Raw genomic sequence first — 22225 nt, 5'->3', positions numbered from 1 at the left:
TAGCATGATAAAATTTTGTGCATCCTCTCCCTCTGAACATGGTGGGCGGTGACGGATCCCTTTGTCAGGGGTATCTATGTGGTATGTGCTACCTCCCCGTTAGTCATTTAATAGCCTTCTCAGCTATGAACCTGGTGCCTGTGCATCCCAGTGTCTGTCTTTAAGCAACTTTATTTAGCTTAATGATGGCCCCAAAGGAAAGAGTAGTGATCATGGCCGTTTCACTATCCCAAAGGGAAGCTAGAAAGTACTTCCTTTAAGGGGGGAAGTACAAGTTCTCAGCCTAATAAAGAGAGGAAAAAGAAAAAAATATACCAAGACTCCTAAGACCTTCAGTAAGAGCAAATCTACCCCTGAAATCATACAGAAAGAAAAAGAAATTTGTCCTGGTTTTGCTTTCTCACCTCAAATTGCAAGTTATGCCCACAGTGCATAAAAATGTGCTTTGAGATGTTACGTCTCAGGTAAAAATGGCCTGTTTGGAGTTCAGTGTGAGCTGCCATTTCAGGCATCCACAGCGACTTCTTGGATTGGAGGAAGAGTCGCATCCACTTTTGAAAGTGCTGACAATTCTCCTCATGCTGAGTCTTTTATTTTCTTAAAATGTAAAGAAATCTCCAGGTAAATGATACTTTAGGATATAGGAATGTATGCATCGTTTGGTATTTAAAAATTAGAGGAAACTCTTTCTTATAATTGATAATTAGGGGGAATGAATAACTGAATAGTGTCAAATTGTTATTGAAGATATTCATAGTGGCTCCTCAATATTAATTCAGGGTACTTTAATACATGTTTAATGGATGCTAATTTACCATGCGCTCTGTGAGATTTGAGTTACAAAGAGCAATGAAACACTGATTACAGAGTCCAAAATGTGAAAAATTTGACTCGGTAACAGTCATTTGGTTTGGAATCACCCAGTAGGCTCCTGGAAAAGTGTGGCCTGAATAGAGCAATAACCAGAGTATGAACTGAAAAATTTTTGAAGGATCTAGACACTGAGAGCTTCAGAAACCTCAAAAATCACTCAGAAACCACCTTTTCTGCAGAGAAGAAGAGGATGATAGAATTGATGCGTTTCAATTTGTGCCGAGCGGCTATATTCCAATCGTTGAAAGATTGGCCTGTGGACAAAGATTGGACCCCAGCTGGTAAAGCTTCTGAGGGTCACCTTCAGCCACGGTGCGAGAAGTTGAGTTTGCAGCGGGACTTCAAAGCGCCGTGAGGACCAGGGAAGGGAATCCAGTCTGCTCACCCGTGGCGGTGGGGCTTAGAGTGTGCACAGGGGATCCGGGTAGGTGATACCTGGAGGTTCAGGTTACTTGTGGGGCTTAGAGTGTGCACAGGGGATCAGGGTAGGTGATACCTGGAGGTTACTGCTCGAAAGAACAGGGTGTGGTGAGAGCAAGGAGAGGTGATAAAGAGAAGACAAGAAGGAAGTTAGCACCCACAAAACCTTTCAGTGTGATGTGGGGTCCCTCTTTCCGTGAATGGGATCTTAGCTCAGTTCTCCAGACTCTGATGGTGACTGAGAGAACAGGTTGATTATGGGGAGAGGGCTGTGGTGTCCGGTGGTTGCCGGTCACTGGATGGAGCCCTGAGCTTTGAAGCGGGGTCTGAGGTCTAGGGTCACCACCAGCGCAGCTGGACCTGCAGATAGATCTCAGCAGCAGGAGAGAAGTAGAGGCAGAGAACCAGGCGGCACCCTGTGGATTTTCTTTATTGTATGTGTCTCTGTGAAGGAGCTGGAAGACCCAGGTGTAGAAACTGCAGACACCAGTTTTAACTGCATGCAAGCAAACATTTTCTTATAGATTGAGTCTTAAAATACCTAATGATCCCCCTGAGTATCAAAGTCTTAATAATTTAGAAAAGTCCACAAATGAATGAGTCTAATGAGAGAGAGCACATATTTAAACGTAGATTGAGCGACCCCTGGAAGCATTCGTTAATGGAGTGGGCTTCTAAGCTCTGGAAAGGGAAATTGGGCTAATTTGTCTCTAATAGGCCTTTGCAGCCTGAAAGGATTCGTCAGCGGTTCAAGTCCTAAGAAGAATTACAAAGAGGGATCAGGCTCTTAAGAACTTACATGGGTGTTATTCTTTTGCTTCCGTCCACCCTTGAGTCTTAAAAGCGCATACTCAAATGTGTTACGTGCGACCACATCTACAGGATATCAAAGGTATCGTGGGGAAGCTGTCAAGAAAAAATAAGGACATGTCAGGAGAGGGACTCCAGGGCGAGGATTGGTTTTTGTTTTAAATAAAAATATGTTACGGAATAATTCTTACCTGATAGAAACTGACAGCAATAGTTGTCTATTAATGTCCAACACATTATCCTAACAGCAATCCAAAGCAGTAAACATGCATCTTCTCGTCATTTCCAGGAGTCTAGAGTTCGCAAATGACTTAGCTGGGCCATTGAGGCGCCAGTCTTTGAGGAAGTGGAAATCAAGTGTCCATCGCATCAGTCTCTGGAGGACCTATGGTGCTGGAGGATCGTGGGCGATGGCAAGATGACTCGCTCACATCCCTGCTGGCCTGAGGTTGACATTCTTCAGCACATGCGTCTCCGACGGGGCTGCTTGAGCATCCTCCCAATATGGCAGCCACTTCCTCCCAAGTGAGTTACTCTAGAGCATGCAAGAGGAAGACCCATATGACTTTTGTGATATTGGAAGTCATATGCCTTCATTTCCTAACTATCTGTTTGCTCCTACAAGTCAGTCCTATTTGGAATATGTATAATATATGATTATAAAACGGGAATTTATTAGATTGGCTTGCACATGCAGAAGCTGGACAGACCCACAGTGGCTGTCTGCAACCTAGAGAGCTGGAGGAACCAGTTCAAGCAGCTGGAACCACAGAACCAGAGGGACCAATGGTGCAGCCCCAGTCCAGGACTCAAAGCGTAGAAACCAGTAAGAGAGTCACTGGTCAGAGTCTCCTTTGGAAGAGTGGAGGAGCTGGAGTCAGGTCCGCAGGCGATTGTAGCAGCCAAGAACCTTCTTTAGAAAAATCCAGCGTGGAGCTTGCGTCTGCTGCTGCTTCCTTGTTCTGACAACTTTTGTTCCATCCAAGCCTCCAACCTGTTGGACTGTGCTGCCAACCCTTAGGGTTGGTCTCCCCCAGTTGGCCACTCCACATGCCAGTCATTCCTAGAAACACACTCACTGACCCACCCGGAAGCCTGTTGATATGAGCCATCTCTTGATCCAATCAAGTTGACAATTCAGATCAACAATCACAGCTGGATACCATGCTGATCTAAAATCAGAGAAGAATTTCAGCTCATGTTTTCTCTCATATGCGGAAGCTAGGCACAATAAAAGGAAATTAAAGTCAGCTCGTGAAAATAGAAGAGAGATTATGCACGTGCATGTATGAATTTATCACAAAAAAACCCCACTGTTTTGTGTAAATGTAATCAACCAATAAAAATGTAAAACAACCATTCTTGAATAAATTTTTAAAAGAATTTCAGCTGACTTCTAAGCTATTGGCTGTAGTATTCTGGGAATAAGAAGTACATAATGTAATTATACTTTTGAAAGGTAAGCATGCCCCTGTCCTGCCTAAAACCTCAGGAAAAAAATGCACAGTAAAAAGAAGTTTGGAGATGGTCACGGGCAGTATGAACTTGACTTTGGACCTAGGATGTTTACTCCATTCACATCACCTATGACTTAGAAGCACCTTTTTCAAACATGAAAATCCAACTTGGTATAAATCAACTTAAGTTTTAGAAATATGTTATAGCATAAGTTTAAAAACTTCCATATTACCTTCAAAAAATTCAAACTGGGTTAAACCAGTGTTGTCCAGCAGAAATAGACTGAGGGTTATAATTGATAGCTTCTTGCATGCTTTTACATTTCCTAGAAGAAATCAGTGAAAGAAATCTTAATAGTACATGTTATTCGCACAGCACTATGATTTTAATGTGTGCCCTCCAAAATCCAGGCACTGAAACTTAATGGCCAATGTAGCAGAGAAAAGGTGGAGTCCTTATGAAGTGAACGTAAAGGCTCCTGACTCGTGAATAGCGTTCAGGCCCTGAGGCTAGGAAGTCTCAAGACTGGTGTCTGCATCTGTTTGACTTCTGGCACGTGCCTCATGCTGCTTCTTGGTATGATGGAAAACAGGAAGGGCCAGTGGGTATATGTAGAAGAAAGAAAAGGGGAACTGACTTCCGTGATAACGAATCTGCTCCCATGGAAAGGCATTGATGTATGCCTGAGGGTTCTGCCTGTATGTCAGCTTTCTGTTGCTGTGACAAAATACCAGAGGTAATCAGCTTAAAAGGAAGACATATTTATTTTGGCTCATAGTTTCAGACCATGGCTATTGGCCTTTTTGTTTTCTTTGGGCCTTCAGAAACACAGTGTCATGGCAGGAACACAGGGCAAAAGAAAGTCTATTCACCTCATAACCGCCCAGAAACAGAGAGAGAAAGAGAGAGACAGAGAAAGGAACCAGTATACCCTTCGAGGCCACACCCCAATGACCTAACTTCCTCTCCTTAGGCCCCACCTCCTGGAGCTTCTATCACCTCTTAGCGCACAACCCTGGGGACCAAACTGGAACACATGAGACTTCAGGGGACCCTCAAGATCCAACCCACAGCAGCCCCTATGACTGAGCTCCTTCCACTATGGCCCCCCCTCTCCATACTGTCATATTGAGGAATCCAAGTTCCAACACATGGTCTTTGGGAGGATATGCTCAAACCCTAGCAAAGCTCAAACAGACTGAGATACCCAGTGTACCTAACATATCATGATGTCGACATGTAACTCATAAAAATGTGTTGGACTAAGTCTTAAATCCAGGGGCTATTTACACTTTCAGCACGTCTGGATTGAATGAACCAGATTGCACGTGTTCAGGAGGCACGTGAGACTAGTAGCCAAGGAGCTGGAAAATAAAAATCATTTACTGGACTTACAGAAAAAAAGGTAAATCCCAACAATACCCCTCTCATCACGCCAGACCTGATCCAGGAAGTTGGTCAAACCAGGCCACTGGGGATCCATCACTGTCTCAATGGAGTGTCTTCTCCGGTGCAGGCGTAGACCGCAGACTCAACCTGCGGCTCCTTGGGCCACCAGGCTGCACACGTTTGATTCTCTTGTTCGCCCAGTAACTTAAACCTTCCAGGCTGGATCATCGTGATAGGCATTACGAGATCTCCTGGTTGCAGAAGGTACTTCGAACCTATTCCTAGAATTCAGAAGTGGGCTCAAGAGTCCCTGCCAACCTTGTGAAGCACCCCACAGGGACAGTTCAAAGGAAATCAGAGCATTTCTAACAAGACCCCAGGTAGGCAGCGGATGGAAGCAGAGGCGGAACGGAACACATGTTCCAACCACGGCTCATGAGAAAGTGCATGGGCAGATGCCTCAAATTCCATTCGTGATGTGCTAACCAGGAAAGAGAGGCCAGTGGAAGGTCCCCCCAAGCCGTGGGTCATCAACTGGCACCACCCAACTCTGGTTGGTTGCTTGGAAGATCTGTGACCTACTTCTTATTCAGTGATGTTGTGCCAGCGTCCAAGCTGAATTTCTCAGACGGTCACAGCATCCTGAATGGACACCATGATGGAAAACAGAAAATGTACTTGAAAATGTGCACACTCCTGTGTGACAAGGAAGTGACCTCAAGTGGGTTTTTAATTTACGCTCACTCGCTCAGGCGTCGTGTGAGCTTTTGGATTGGCACCGAAAAGCTTGTTCTAACCTTCAAACTGTTTCTGTTTTTTTAAGGAGACTAAAAAATTCTCCTCTGATGTTTGAGTTAAATAACCTTTCTGGAGGGTATTAAATGAATGTAATTGGCCGGGCACAGTGGTGCACACCTACAATCCCAGTGACACCAGGCTCAGCAACTTAACAAGTCCCTCGCTCAAAATTTAAAAGAGTGCTGGAGATGTAGCTCAGAGTTAAAGTTCCTCTGGATTCAATCCCCAGTACCAAAAGCAATATGATCAGATTTGGTGGAGCTAATAAATTTATGTGAATAAAATTTCCACATCTGAAAGAGGCCGAGAGAAGTAACACGAGTCTTTACCAAAAACAGATGAGTTTGTACTACACGGTGTACTATAATAGAACCATTTCTTAAAATTATTCATCCATATGGTAAAAAGACAAGATGGGTTTTTTTTTTTTTTTTTTTAACGAAGCGATGTGCTAAGTTTGAGAAATCGTTGGTGGTGTTTTTCTCTTCAGAAACCTTACGTTGATGTTATAACAACATTCGTGCAAGTTTTTAAAGAAAACGTATTTCTAGACTCGATGACTGACTAGATATTTTAGCACCTTCCACAGAGCACTTGAGGGTGAAGAGGAAGGTGGTCACACCGAGGCCAAGAGAGGAAAGGCCACTTTCCTTTACCCTTATGACCTTGTAACACGAATCCCACCACCCAGGGCTGTCTCAGGGTAAATCCATCCAAAGATGTATGTAGTGAGTGCGTTCGTCAGTTTTCTGTTACTGTGACGAATTACCTGCGGTCATCAACTTGTGAGAAGAATGGGTTTCCTTTGGCTCACAGGTTTGGAGGTTGTGGTCTGTCGTCTTGGCTGATGCTTTGGGGGCTGAAGGGAGGTAGTGCCTCATGGCCGGAGCCTGTAGCTCAGGCAGGAGCACATGCAGGCAACCCATGCCTCTAACATACGAACCTTTGGGACAGGGGACACTTGCCCAGTGCAGAATAGCATTGAGATACGAGCAGTATGGGAAGACTGGGTTTCTTCCCACCCGAAGCAAATGGGACACCTTATTTGTTTGAGGCCCAAATGGAGAGTCAGGGGCATGAGTGACGGACTTCATCTCTTCAGTAAATTCCAGCCTCCCAACTTCTTCTTCCTGGAGGAATATTTCTCTAAGAGTGACTTTTTTTTAAAATCATCTTTCAATTCATTTTTTAAAATATCATCTTTCAATCCTTCCGGCAACAGGCCTGATCCTCCTCTGGCTTGCCACGCATGGTCAGCTGGCCTGGATTTATGAATGGTAGAGCAAGTACTCGGAACATTCCCAGGCAGAACCCAAATAGCTCCCAGAGCATCTCAAAAGACGAGAATCAAGGCCAGATGGGCCAGACTCCGAGAGTCACGTGGGGTGCCGTTCCTACGATCAGCCGAAGTGACATCTTTGCATTCATTTGATTCTATTTAAAGTTAGCCGTTTTAAGAAGCCCATCTGCTTCCAAGTATCGTTCCCACTGCCGTGCCAGCGCATGAATTTCCCACCCTGAGTCACGCAACCGGGTAAAGGAATTTAAGTTTCAGAAGGCCCTCTGTAAGCAATAGCATGTCTATGCAGTCGACGCACAGAAACTGAAAGTGCTTTGTGTGACATCCCCTTGGAGTCTTTAGTGAACCCATAAGAGTTACGGAAACAATGGTGGTGGGTCCTTCGGATGGGCCTGGGAAGAAAGAGGGTACTGACTTCTCATGGGTACTGACTTCTTGTGAGTATTGACTTCTCATGGGTATTATCTTCTCATGGGTACTGACTTCTCATGGATACTGACTTCTCATGAGTACTGACTTCTCATGGGTATTATCTTCTCATGGGTTCTGACTTCTCATGGGTACTGACTTCTCATGGGTACTATCTTCTCATGGGTACTGACTTCTCATGGGTACTGACTTCTCTTGGGTACTGTCTTCTCATGGATACTGACTTCTCATAGATACTGTTTTCTCATGAGTCCTGACTTCTCATAGGTACTGTCTTCTCTTAAGTACTGACTTCTCATGGATACTGACTTCTCATAGATACTGTTTTCTCATGAGTACTGACTTCTCATAGGTACTGTCTTCTCATAAGTACTGACTTCTCATGGATACTAACTTCTCATGAGTACTGACTTCTCATGGATACTAACTTCTCATGAGTACTGACTTCTCATGGGTATTGACTGCTCATGGGTAATGACTTCTCATGGGTAATGACTTCTCATGAGTACTGACTTCTCATAGGTACTGTCTTCTCATGAGTACTGACTTCTCATGGGTATTGACTTCTCATGGATGCTGACTTCTCGTGGATACTGACTTCTTGTAGGTACTATCTTCTCATGTGTACTGACTTCTCATGTGTACTGACTTCTCATGAGTACTGACTTCTCATGGGTAGTGACTTCTCATGGGTACTGACTCTCATGGGTACTGACTTCTCATGGGTACTGACTTCTCATAGGTACTGACTTCTCATGAGTACTGACTTCTCATGGGTACTGACTTCTAATGAGGACTTTCTTCTCATAGGTACTGTCTTCTCGTGAGTACTGACTTCTCATGGGTACTGTCTTCTCATGGGTACTGACTTCTCATGGGTACTATCTTCTCATGGGTTCTGACTTCTCGTGGGTACTGACTTCTCATGGGTACTGACTTCTCGTGGGTACTGACTTCTCATGGGTACTGACTTCTCGTGGGTACTGACTTCTCATGGGTACTATCTTCTCATGGGTTCTGACTTCTCGTGGGTACTGACTTCTCATGGGTACTGACTTCTCGTGGGTACTGACTTCTTATGGGTACTGACTTCTCGTGGGTACTGACTTCTCATGGGTACTGGCTTCTCATGGGTAGTATCTTCTCATGGATACTGACTTCTTATGGGTACTGACTTCTCATGGGTACTATCTTCTCATGAGTACTGACTTCTCATGGGTACTGTCTTCTCATGGGTACTGACTTCTCATGGGTACTGACTTCTAGTGGGTACTGAGTTCTCGTGGGTACTAACTTCTCATGGGTACTGACTTCTCGTGGGTACTGACTTCTCGTGGGTAGTATCTTCTCATGGATACTGACTTCTCGTGGGTACTGACTTCTCGTGGGTACTGACTTCTCATGGGTACTATCTTCTCATGGGTACTGACTTCTCGTGGGTACTGTCTTCTCGTGGGTACTGGCTTCTCATGGGTACTATCTTCTCATGAGTTCTGACTTCTCGTGGGTACTGACTTCTCGTGGGTACTGACTTCGCATGGGTACTGTCTTCTCATGAGTACTGACTTCTCATGGGTACTATCTTCTCATGGGTACTGACTTCTCATGGGTACTGACTTCTAGTGGGTACTGACTTCTCGTGGGTACTAACTTCTCATGGGTACTGACTTCTCGTGGGTACTGACTTCTCGTGGGTAGTATCTTCTCATGGATACTGACTTCTCATGGGTACTGACTTCTCATGAGTACTGACTTCTCATGAGTACTGTCTTCTCATGGGTACTGTCTTCTCATAGGTAGTGACTTCTCATGGGTACTGTCTTCTCATGAGTACTGACTTCTCATGGGTACTATCTTTTCATGTGTACTGACTTCTCATGGGTATTGACTTCTCATGGGTACTGTCTTCTCATGGGTACTGACTTCTCGTGGGTTCTGTCTTCTCATGGGTACTGACTTCTCGTGGGTACTGTCTTCTCATGGATACTGACTTCTCATAGATACTGTTTTCTCATGAGTACTGACTTCTCATAGGTACTGTCTTCTCATGGGTACTGACTTCTCATGGGTACTAACTTCTCATTTCTGGTGCTAATGAAAGCTGCTATCTCTCACCTTCTTAGCCTACTCCGGGATGTTCTTAATCCATGATGAGTAGCTCTCTGCTGCCATAAAATTTAGGAAGGGCCAATGGGATCTTTGTTCTTCGACCCGAGTCATAAGCTAGCTTCCTGTATGTGAGGTTTCTTCTTCCATCGTCCGCGGGCACAGCTCGGCCTCTATAAGTCTTCCTCAAATCTCAGCCGCTCCTCTGAGTCTGAAGCTCGGCACTCCACACGGGGATCTGTGCTTGCTTTTTAAGTCGCTTAGCTGCTGGCCTGGAGCACGGAGACGGGCTTCCCGTCCCTCCTCGAACTGAGAAGTGGAAGGATGGGGATGGATCCAGTTGGCCTCGTCTTCTTCCTCTTCTTTCCCTTCTCCTTTGAATGTTATTGAATAAGATCTTCTGTTTGCTCCGGAGACAGAGTAGAGAGTGGGAATCAAAGGAGGCTCGGCGGTCCAGGGCACGGCTTGCGGACGTGGTAGACCTCCGACCTAGGCATCCCTGTTTCCGCAGCAGCATCCTCTTCCCTCGGCTGACCTCCGTCGCACGAAGCCCCGTCTCATCCTGATCATGTTGGCGGAGAGGAGGGTCAATCCATTTGAGTCTCACCTCCATTTATACTCTGTTCTGTTCTCACAACCAGTGGTCCTGGGTCCGCAGTGTTTGAGAGAACAAAGAGTCTGGCATAAAATAATGTGGGCCGCCTGGCTCGTCCTACTAATCTGCTTCTACAAGATGGGAAAGAAGAGATCCTTCAGGGGAAGTACCCCAATCCATCCTGCACAGCAGAACCGACGTTCGATAGGGCTGGTTACCCCCAGGAACGCACCCACCACAGCAGGTGTGAGGTCCAGTCCGTCTGTCCCTGTCCTCTCGCGGTGTATCGGTCCACACCGAGGCAGAATGTAGACCACACCGTCCAGCACGTGGGTTAGGGTTGGATTTGGAGGCCCCATAGCCCCGAGTCAGTTTTTATTGGTTACAGGGAAGCTTCCTTCTGCCGTTCCGGGTGGGCCTTCCCACGGGTCAGTCAGCATTAGGCTTTAAACTTCCGGGGATTTGTGGCACCCGATGTGGAGACTCGGCTCAGCAGTCAGCGTAAAGGCTGGACAGAAGGCAGGAGGTTACTCCTCCACCCGTGCTTCCCGAACACTCTCGAATCCAGTAGAGGCTTCAGACTCCCATTTCCAGCCTGTATTATTAATGTACGAAGAAAAAAATATGAGAAATGGAGATGATTCAACAGAAATCAATATGGTGCATCCAAAGATTTGTACGGTGTAAACGTCTACCAATTTAAAAAGTAGTAAATGCCAAAAAAAAAAAAAAAAAAAAAAAAGATCAGGAGTAAAACTGGAATTTAGTCACATTGCAAGCATATAAAGAAGTTTAAAGTCATCAAGATTTTTTGAACCGTTCTAACTCTCCAGAACGAGGTCCCACAGGATCCCAAACACGAACTCGATATTTTTTTCCATGATGCCACTAATCCCTTCTTTGGGGGTAAGAGCAACTCAACGCCATTAACTCAGACAAAACTGCATCTCGTGGACTTTCTCTTCTGATGGCAGGTAGAATTTCTTTAATGACTTCATCAAGGCGTGACGCACCTGCCATGACACTCAGACCTTTGAGTGGACATGCCGGTGGTTTTGAGTGCGTGCAGCGAGTCGAGCCCCTTCACCGTGGCCTAACGGGGTGTCCTAGGAAAAGACCCCCAAGCCCTTCCTCATCCCCTGCCCCCAGCCCTGGGCAGGCTCTCTTTGCCCCTCTGCGCGAGTCTCTTCTGGGCCTTTCATGCAGCTGGGACTGTAGCCCAGGTGGTGTTGGCCGTGTGGCTTCTTTCACTCAGCACAGGGCTTCTGTCCCTCGGTGCCGTGGGAGGCCCCGTCCCTCTTCTGACGTGCTCTTGGCTGCGTCTGCCTCTTGGCTTCCAGGGCTCCTCCATGGGTGGTGCTCCACAGGCAGGGAGCCGCCTTAGCCTGATGCCTTTACCCGAGCGCCATGTTGGACAGTCACGGTGGAGGAGCAGGAGGGGCAGTGGGAGAGGAAGAAGCTCCGCCATGTCTGGTGCACGTAGAGGAGGTCAGAAGGGCAGAGGCTTGATGACCAGCACTGGGGTCGGCAGGCGGTCTTCATGCTGCCTCTGTTTCCCAGGAGGCCCAGCTGCGACAGCAGTGCTTCCTTTGGGGGCCCAAGTGTCCCTGAAGGCTCATGTGTCCCCAGCGTGGGGCCCTCGGGAGGTGGCGAAGGCTTTGGGAGGAGCCAGGAAGGGGGTCTTGCAGGCACGGGAGCATGTCCTGGAGGTGGGTGTGGGGACCTAGCCGCCTCCTCTTCCTCTCTTCCCTGCGTCTGTCACCGTGAGCAGTTCTCCGCCCAGGCCGCGGCCATGTGCTTCTCCCCATCGGCCACCGGCCACCCAGGTGCAGACCGCAGCTGCGGAGCTGTGAGCCACAGGGACCTCGTGAAGCTGAGGACCACCAGGTTGGCTGGGTAACCGCAGCGGTGGCCCAGTGGAGGGGCAGGCGGGCCCCTCCGCAGAGCTGACCCGCAGGGAGCCGGCAGGCACCGCCTTAGCCACAGCTTACAGAAGCAGCCCAGGAAGGAGGCCTCCGTTTGTGCCCCAGGTGCCACCATTGTCATTTCAATGGCTCTAAGCGGAAGCCCACCAGGGGACAACATGTGCCACTGCCGCCTTCCAAAGGATCTGAGGCTGGGACCTAGCCATCAGCACCGGGAGCCGGCCTGCGACCTAACCAGTGCAGGCCTCCACGTAAGACACGTGGCCCGAAAAGCAAGCCGGACAGAAGGGCCGACACGGCAGGCCTCGCCACAGCATGGCGGGAGCCGGCTAGCGTTCCTGTACAAATGCGGTGCTGCGCAGTTCAGAACCTTGGCGGCCGGGCGTTGCACGTGTTGCCACGCCTTACCTGACGGTCACCGGACACAGTGAGCTGAATGTTTATAACACGCCGATCCAGGCCTCTTTCCACACAGATGGCCGGTACACAGCGGGGTGAGGGATTCTCAGGGAAATAGATCTTCGTAAGAACCATGTGGTCCAGGTAAAAATCAGCAAGTGCATTTTCGTTAAATTTAGCTGCAGAAAAGGAGACTGAAGAGTCTGGGTGTGGTGGCGAAATCCCAGCAGTGTGGGAGGCTGAGGCAGGAGGACCGCGAGGTCAAAGCCAGCCTCAGCAACTCAGCGAGGCCCCAAGCAACTCAGTGAGACCCTGTCTGTGAATAAACAATAAAAAGGGCTGGGGATGTGGCTCAAGGGTGAAGCGCCCTTGGGGTCAATCCTCCCTACAAAAATAAAAAGAAGAAGGAGGAGGAAGAGGAGGAGGAGGAGGAGGAGGAGGGGGAGGAGGAGGGGGAGGGAGAGGGGGAGGGGGAGGGGGAGAAGGAGGAGGAGGAGGAGGAGGAGGGAGAGAAGGAGGAGGAGGGGGAGGGGGAGGGGGAGGGGGAGAAGGAGGAGGAGGAGGAGGAGGAGGGAGAGAAGGAGGAGGAGGAGGAGGGGGAGGGGGAGGGGGAGAAGGAGGAGGAGGGGGAGGGGGAGGAGGAAGGGGAGAAGGAGGAGGAGGAGGAGGAGGAGGGGGAGGAGGAAGGGGAGAAGGAGGGGGAGGGGAGGGGGAGGAGGAGGAGGGGGGAGGAGGAGGAGGGAGGGAGGGGGAGGAGGAGGGGGAGAAGATTGACGTGATACCAAAAGGTATCACTGAACTTCAAATGTACAGAAATACAAAGGAATACGAATCTTTAAAAGTAAGAGTCAGCTGCATAAATAATGTAGTTCAAATTCATTTTATATATGTATGATTTTAAATATGGTATTTGGTGAAATTTAAAAGAAAAAAAACAAAACAAACCTCCAACTAACAGTCACTTGCAAACTGCAGCCTCTTCCCAAAGTAAAATGGAAACTTCACGGCTGCCCGTGTAACTGGGTGTTAGAGGTCTCAGCTTGAGGTTCAGGGTTTAGTACCCAGCACTGAGAATGAGGGAGGGGGAGAAAGGAAGAAAGAAAGAGAGAGAAGGAGAAGGGAGGGGAGGAAGGGAGAGAGAGAAACAGAGAAAGAGAAAAGAAAGAAAGGAAGGAAGAAGAAAGAGGAGAGGCCGGAAGGGCAGGAGGCAGTGAGGGAGGCTGGCTGGCTGGGGGAGCTCCTCGTCCTTCCGTTTAAACCCTGTCCCTTTCCATTCTCTGCCCTCAATTCATCCCGCCTCTCCTGTCCCCTCTCAACTAACCTTGTCCTCCCTTCACTTCCCAAAACGGCTGAGCAGAGGGGAAGTCGGAGCCCCCTGAGGCCATGCCTCCCGGGCTGGGGACTCTGGTGACAGACACTAAGGCTGATCTTCCCAGTTAGAGAAAAAGAAATACAAGCCGTAGCGAGTGAGTGTCCCCAACCCAAGAGGGACTGTTCCCATGGCAAGGAGATGAACCGGGCAGGGCTGTTGCTGGGGGGCAGTTAGAGTACTAGAGCATCCCCAGAGACTGACACGTGACGTGTGCCACTCACGTAGCCTGGAGATCAAGCGGTAACCAGGAAGTAATCCTGATGACAGGTTGGCGTCCATTCATGTTCATTGCTTGATCGATATTCGTTCACAACTCATAATTCTTTATGAAAATATCCAGTGGAGAAACTCCTATTTTTTTTTTGAAAGTGGTACCTTTACCTTGCAATAAAAGTTTCCGACCCATTTCTCTTATATCCTGATTCCTTGGGAAGAATAGAAAACCAGAAGACAAAGCACAGACCCTCTTCCAAGAGTAACCCTCACTGAAAATTCCCCAAGTAGGCGGAATGTAACTCCATAAATTTAAAGTGAACACAGGTAACTTTCCTTCCATGTGTCCATCTGTAAATAATAAAACTAAAGAAGAGAACGCAAAGCCAAGATTGTGGGGGTTTGAAATAAAATTTACGACTTTGTTACAGTAAGAAGTTGGACTGCCAACCCCTCTCTGAAAATAATGATCTAAGCATATTTTATGCCATGAAATACTCAAGGTTATTGCCATTGCTAAATGTCACTATTGTCACAAGGGGCCTAAGGCAGTGGCCTTACAAGTAACATTATGCTTCCTTTTCTTTATCTCCATACAAACTGTTGTGAAGCAAACTTCATGGAGGCTTAGAACCACATTAATGGCCAAAGGATAAACCTTCCTCCATACTTGGATGTTCAACATTTCTGTCTAAGGACATAGGTCAAAAATATTTCCCCTGACTTCACTGCTTGACACAGCCCAGGTCTAGCCAGATATACTCATTCCAAAGATTCTCTATTTTTTTCTGCAAATTAGGAGAAGAGACAGACAATGTGTGGGTTAATGTAAAAACAAAAGGTAGAAACTAATGTTGGAGAAGCATGGAGAGGCGAGAAATGATTTTGATCCTCAACCTCCTATAGACAGAACCCTCAACTCAATATCAAGACAATGTGATCGCATTTGCTGGGCTTGGTCTCAATGATGGCAATGTTCTGTGGTCCTGTACTGCCCACTGTGGTGGTCCTGGACAGCACATGGCTGAATTCAATATGGTAGCCTTCAACAATGCATGGCTGACTTCAGTAGGGTAGCCCTGAGCAACACATGGCTGAATTCAATATGGTAGCCTTCAACAATGCATGGCTGAATTCAATAGGGTAGCCTTCAACAATGCATGGCTGACTTCAATGGGGTAGCCTTCAACAATGCATGGCTGAATTCAATATGGTAGCCTTCAACAATGCATGGCTGAATTCAATATGGTAGCTCTGAGCAACACATGGCCATTTAGTGCTTGAAATGTGACCATGTGACAGAGAAACTGATCTTCTCACTGCATTCAATTCTGATTTGAATTAGCCATATGTGGCTAGGGGCTGCAGTGTTGGAAAGGAAAAATCCAATAAGTGTGAGTACGATTCTTGTCCATCATGAAGGCAGGATCTACCTATTCAGTCTTCTTCATCTTGAAGCAGATACTTGTTGGAAAATGACAGGTGAACACTCAGACACAGGGACACAATGCATGAATGTGCCCACACGCTCCAGGGCTCAGGGCCAGTTATCAATGTTAACGCGGTCTAAGTCCATGGTCAGGAGGGGAGACTGCCTCCTAACGGGGAGTGACCCTCTCACACTGAGAAAGCCTTGCGGGTTTCCTTGCGCTGCTTCATTTCTGTGCCAAGCCCCTACCTCAGCCAACACGGAGAAGCCAGCTCACTCCTTGCAGACTGACCCGCCCTTTGGTCAGACAGACATTGGGCGTGCTGGAACTTTGCATTTGTTCACCCTCTTTACTTTATGCCAGACTGCATTCTTCAACTAAGCATTAGCTGCGGTGATGGTTTACTTCTGGCCAGAGCAGAATTCCAGCAAGCTCAGGTATTTATTTGTTTCCATTACAATGATTCCTTCAGAGGAAAATATTTAGCTCAGATGAGGACCAAGCCAGTGCCAAGCTTCATGGCACTGCAAACATTTTAAAGTCCGGTAAGCAGAAGCAAAAGTCCTCACGTATCAAAAGAAGAAAATTAAAAGCAAGGTATTTTCTCCTCTGTGCAAGGTCCCAATTTCTCATTTCTTAGTAATCACATTCTGCCAAAAAATAATAAAACGTCTTTGAGTAGGCACATACCCTCTGCGTACGGAAATTGAGTACCACGAATAAATATATGTTAAACTTAAAAAATACTCAAGATAGATTTTTAAATTCCTTTTTAGTTGTAGATAGACACAATACCTTTATTTTATTTATTTATTTTTATGTGGTGCTGAGGATCCAACCCAGTGCTTCACACATGCGAGGTAAGTGCTCTACCACTGAGCCACAACTCCAGCCCTCAAAATAGATTTTTTATATCACAGACTAGATAAGGGGTCTATCATATAAGAGAGCGTATTCTCCTATCAAAGAACAGAAAGCAAATGTTGGAGGTTTTGCACACCATATGGTCTCTGTCACTGCCACTCCACTCTGCCTGAGAACACAAAAGCACCCACAGACATTATGTAAGCAAATGAGCATAGCTGTCTTCAATAAAACTTTATTTGCAAACACCAACCCGTGGGCCAGGATTCAGCCTCTGGGCCGTGGTTGCCGTCTGATGGAGAAGATGAGGGATGTGAGCTTATGCTATTGGCAAAGTTGCAGATCGCCTCAAAGAATAAACATGGACATCATCTTGTTGAACAAATGGAAGGTTACTGTCAGGAATGGGATGAAAGATCTCAAAGGAGCTAGGAGACCTTTTCTGAGCTCTGGTGTAGGTAGGAAATGGTGACCTGGGCTTCAAATTTGGGCTGAAGAAAGACTAATGGCAGACTCCCGTACTTTGGAAGGTGTCGTCCACACCACGACAGGACTGGACCACACCTGGCTTGGGAACATGGTGCCTGGGATTTTGTTTCACTGTATCCAGAATCTTCCCTTAGTCTTGAAGGTCCACAACGTGTCATGTGTAGCTATCTCCCTTACAAACCATGAGTGTGGACTCCGTCTCCTTAAAGGCCACCTTGTAAGACACTGCTTTTACAGGAATTCTGAACACTAGACAAAATCATGCCATGCGTCCATCCCTGAGTCCCCAGACCATTGACTCAGGGTCTTGTGACATCACTTCATTTGCACATATTTCAGTTGAGGTCACTGTAGGATGAGAATTGAAAGCACACCTGCTTATCCAGGGTTATCCCGGTATGTCCAAGCACAGAACCAAAATCTCTCTTTTTATCCTGTGACGTCACATCATTAGAACAGATTTCTGCAGGGAGAAGTCCAGGCACAAAGGACAGGCAGATTTCTTTGGAGGAAAGCTTTGGTCGTGATTGCACATGTTGCAGGATCACATGGTCATGCAGTCACACATGCACATGAGTCAGCATGTCTGTTCACTCTACTGTCCTTCCTGCCCCACACCCTTCCCTCCCTTCACTCCCTCTACCTGATCTAAGTACCTCTATTCCTCCCTGTCCCCATCCCCCTTATTATGGATTAGCATCTGCACAGCAGGGAAAACACCTGACCTTTGGTTTTGGGGATTGGCTTATTTCCCTTAGCATGATATTCTCCAGCTCCATCCATTGACCAGCAAAGGTCATCATTTAAACATAATCTTACTTCCCAGTTTGAACATCAGCTATAGCGAGTAACATGCTGACCGGTGTTTCCGGTTCTGCATTTGAAAGAGACGAACGCCCTGGTAAGCGTCGCCTGTTGCTGGTTCGGCATATTACGTTTCCAGAATGACCTCGCTCCGCTCTCAGGCGGTGCTGGAGACCGTGGGTAAGAGTGCTTAGGAGGTCTGCTGTCAGCCCAGGGCCACATTTGCAGCCACTGTGCTTGGACAAGAATTCAGGGAGAGACGTTGGCATAGAAGTATTGTCCCTATGTGGGCAGACGGTCCTCAGGTCCCTGGTGCTGGGCTTCAGGGGCGGCTCCCTGGTCTTACCCTAGAGAACAGAGAGGGGGCGCTGTTGTAATTTGGATCACAGTATCCTTGAGGTGCGGGTAGAGCTTAGCGGTTGACCCCTTGCCAGCATGTGCAAGACCCAGGTTCTGTCCCCACCACAGCAGAAACACACAAACGGCAACAGAAAACCCTATATCTCCTTGAATCTCAGCAAGTACAAGAAAACATCTTTTTTTGTTTTGTTTTGTTTTGCAAAACGGCTTAAGAGAAAACAAAGTGTCACCTTACCCCCCCAAAACAGGAGCGTGGTTATCCTAACGAACGAAGCCGCTGCACAGGGGAGAGTAGGAGCTTTCTCATTCTGGAACATAGCCCCTGAGTCACTAGGTCCTCTGCCCTTTGGTAAATCACCCGTCACTCTGAAGTCCCTTGTCCTCTGCTTCAGACCCAGGGAATGTGAGACTCGTGCTGCAGGCTGGACACCCGTGGGTCTGCCTGGCCCGCACTTAATACTTCTCACGGACCCTCAGGTGGTGGGGATGCTCCTGGCTCAGAGGCCATGGTAATCGTAAACCCAGAGCGAGATACCTGCTGCCTCTGCCTGTCATCATGTGCACTTGTTAAACACCTACATCCAGTCACATAAAGGACATGGTTGTTCCGCATGGACCCTCGCTGTTTTAGATTCATTCTGCGGTCCGCATTTCATAAAGGATTCATGGAAAAAGTGAGCAAATGGCACACCTGCCATCCAGCCAGCCCGCCCTGACCACAGCGGGCCTCCGTCTCCAATGGGACACGCATTTTGACAGCAAGTCACCGTGAGGTCGGAAGAGGTGGCCCAAACTCTAGGTCCTGAGCTTGCGCCCTGGTGGAGCGGGCAGAGGAAGTCTGTGCTCCGGGATGGGGTTCCTCGCCCTGCAAACCTGCTGGAAGTAGTGATGTCACCAGCTCTGCTTCCTGCAGGGACGAAGCGGAGGGTCTGGCACGTGCTGTCCCAGTCGCCTGTGAACTACGATTGTTCCCCATTCGACAGAGGCTTTGCTCTGCCTGGAGGGCCGGGGAGCCCAGCGCCTTTGGAGCACACGCGTGCCACCTGAGAGCCTGCGTCTCTGGACGCCCTTCCTGGGCCAGATTGTGGTGGAGGCTTGACGGAGATGGAAGGAAACGCTGCCTCGTGTGCTGTCCGTCCAGGAGCCGGAAGGCCAGCAGGGAAGGCGCACATCCCACAGGGGACATAGAGTGGACGCCCACAACCAGGGCTCACGTGTGAACACTTGTTGGGAGCCCTTTCAGTTTATTTTATTTTCTTATTGATTTGTACCAGGGATGGAACCCAGGGACGCTTAACCCCTGAGCCGCATCCCCAGCTCTTTTTTATTTTTTATTTTGAGACAGGGCCTCGCTAAGTTACCCAGGCTGGCCTCCAACTTGCAATCCTCCTGCCTCAGCCTCCTGAGCTGCTGGGATTACAGACGTACACCACCACACCCAGCTTGACCCCTTTTGATTTAAACTAATTACTTTATTTGATTGGCACTGTTTTCTAGTACCTACTGTTTATTGAAGCTTTGTAATGGTCCCTGAAAGAACCGCTGTAATTAGACTCTACACCCTAGATCTTTCTGTTTGAAGGCGTTCCTGAGGAATCAGTGTGTGGGCCCCTCGCTGGTATTAGAGACGAGCTGGCTTCTGCTTGTGTTCTTGGACTCCTTGCCTCCTTTGTGAGAGCCGATTCCCCGTGAGCGAGCGTGTAGGTGTCTGTTGGTGATTTATTTCAAAGGGGTATGTGGGTGAAGTTCAAGTGGTACAATCAGGGCTTATTGATAACACCCTGTTAGCCAGTTTTAATCCTAGAAAAGAACTTAGGTTCCCTATTTCTGAAAGATTTGTAAAACACAAGCTAAGATAGTTTCACGATGGGCTGGGGTCGTGGCTCAGAGGCAGAGTGCTTGCTTTGCATGTGTGAGACATTGGATTCGATCCTCAGCACCACATTTAAACAAAGATAATAAGAGTCCAACAACAACTTAAAAAGAAGTATATATATTTTTTAAAAAGTTAGTTTCATGAGCTCATACTGTTTCACAGATATGCCCCACTGTATACGATCCTGGCATGATGTTCAGCTGTTAGAACTCACAGGGGAAACAGCAGGATGTACTCAAAAGGGAGATTCTCCAAAATGAACTCAAAGCGGAAAGCATAGTCCGAGTGCTGAACACATTTAATCTCTGGTTATTGGATTTTGATTATTCATTGCAGGAAGAGAGAAAGCCCATTCCAATATTCAAGGATTCCTAGATCTCGTCATGCCATCTTAGGACACTCGTGTGAACTGGGTGAAACACTAACATCCGTCGTCTCTGCTACGGAGTCTGGAAATCCTACCGTCTGCTCTTCTCCGGACAGGTGACTCCCATCGGGCGGTCTGCATGTGCACACGAGTGAGGACCCCCACTGAGCCTCAGCCTGGCTCATGGGCATCCGGGGGAAGTCACCTAACACTTCAGGGAAGTCACTTAACACTTCAGATATTGTCATTTAAAATCATGCCACTCATCAGTCACCACAGTACATTGAAAAATGATTATAAAATGATTGGCGTTGGTTTAGGAAACCTGGCAGGGCCCTGAGTGTCCCCAGGGCAGCAGCCCCAGCAGCCCCAGGCTCACTGCAGTGCGTGGACAGTAAGATGCCTTGGTGACCCTGCTTCCTGCTGGAGTCTGCCCAAGACTCAGGTGACTGGCGGAAAGTGAATGACTGAAGCCCAGGTCTGCGCAGTGTCCCCGGGGCTGCTGGAACAGGTCTCCTGGCTTAGTTTGGCCCCGCCTACCTGTCAAGGTGAATAGGTTTAGTAGGTGTCAATCAAAACCTTGTTTTGGTGCATCGCATCACCGAATCGTGACGATAGGAAGCGGGCAGCTTCCACGTCCCCTCTCCTGCAGGAGGCCATGCAAGACAGCCAGTGGCCTAAGTCTGTGGAGGGGCAGTGTGATCGGAAAGTTCTAGAATCTAGATGCACACCCTTGACGGGTGCATAGGCTGTTATGTTTGGTGAAAAGGAATGTTGGCTGGATTTGGCTACTTTTTGTAGCAGGATAAAGAAATAGCCAAGCAGTGAAAGTCCTTTTCAGATGGATTCAGCCATAGCTGAGTGTTTGTGGCCACTCTGTGCTTTCTTCTAGAACATCCGATTGCAGAGGCTTTTATTTTTTCTCAAATTGTGGGCCAAGAGTCTCCTTCAGAGTCACTCATATCGGCTATTTAAAATGCACACAAACATTTAAACATGGAAGTATAGTGTGATGAGCTGAATGTCCGTATCCCTTTGTTCTCCAAATTCATTGATTGAAACCTAATCACCAGGTGCTGGTGTGGGAGGTGGGGCTCTGGGAGGGGCTGAGCTCATGGGTGCAGCCCAGGAAGGGGACCAGGGTCCTTCTACAGAGACCAGAGAGCCCCCTGCCCTTCCACCTGTGAGGACCAGGAGCAGCGCCATCTGTGAGCAGGAAGCAGCCTCAGCAGCCCCGAGTCTGCCCCGCCTGGACCTGGGCTTCCAGTCTGAACAAGTCACAAAGGTGGAGGTGGCGCCAGTGGACTCAGAGGCACCCCACCCCTAACTGGAGGCAGTGAGTCCCTTGGAGCTGCTGGCCTTCTCCGTCTCCTGAACCTGGTCGCACAGCCTGGATGTTTAGCATTCGTATCGTGCGGTGCCTGTTGGAAGCCCCGAGGACACATGGGATACCGTGCATGATTGTGTAAGTCTTCCTGTGACTTCAGGCAGGAGAGTTGGTCCTAGGGTCACTTACGTGACATCCAGTTCTGTGACTTTGGAAAACCCCTTCGACCCCGTGTTCCTGTCCATTAGTGCTGACAATGCCAAATAAGGCTGTTTTCCACTCTCTTTCCACAGCACAATTGTCCTCACCAGAACAGAAGTACCGCCAATCTACGGCGGGCTGGGTGGCAGTTGCTATGAACATCAGACCCATATTGCTGGGATTCATATCCTCCCGATTCTAAATAAATATTTTAAAACATTATTAAGTATTGCGATGCACATTAGCATACTCGGAATTTACACTTACTGATGTAGGGATAAAATCTAGAAGAAATGTCATAGCCAGCCTTGTTCGGAAAGAGGTAAATTATGAATAATTGTAATTTGACCTAAAACAAACCATCCCTCCCTTCCCACAAAGAAACCCATTTCAATATTGCTTTCGTCCCCTGCTTTGAAA

General features: G+C 47.9%; 1 protein-coding gene across 5 annotated transcripts in view; it reads left to right on the top strand.

Moving 5' to 3' along the window:
• LOC306650872 (uncharacterized protein) overlaps positions 1–22225 on the top strand; it is a 380281-nt gene that overhangs the window by 266390 nt on the left and 91666 nt on the right. The window contains exon 4 of one of the 5 annotated variants that reach the window (XM_079123299.1): positions 4535–5495. The exons of 3 other annotated variants lie outside the window; for them this stretch is intronic. The gene's annotated coding sequence lies outside the window, so the exon portion shown is untranslated. Of the gene's footprint in view, positions 1–2392; positions 3408–4534; positions 5496–22225 lie in introns of those variants that run through there. One more of the 5 variants, XM_079123298.1, reaches the window with a different exon arrangement.

Source organism: Sciurus vulgaris, assembly GCF_902686455.1.
Source record: "Sciurus vulgaris genome assembly, chromosome: X".
Lineage (NCBI taxonomy): Eukaryota > Metazoa > Chordata > Mammalia > Rodentia > Sciuridae > Sciurus > Sciurus vulgaris.
This window is presented reverse-complemented; position numbering and strand designations above follow the sequence as displayed.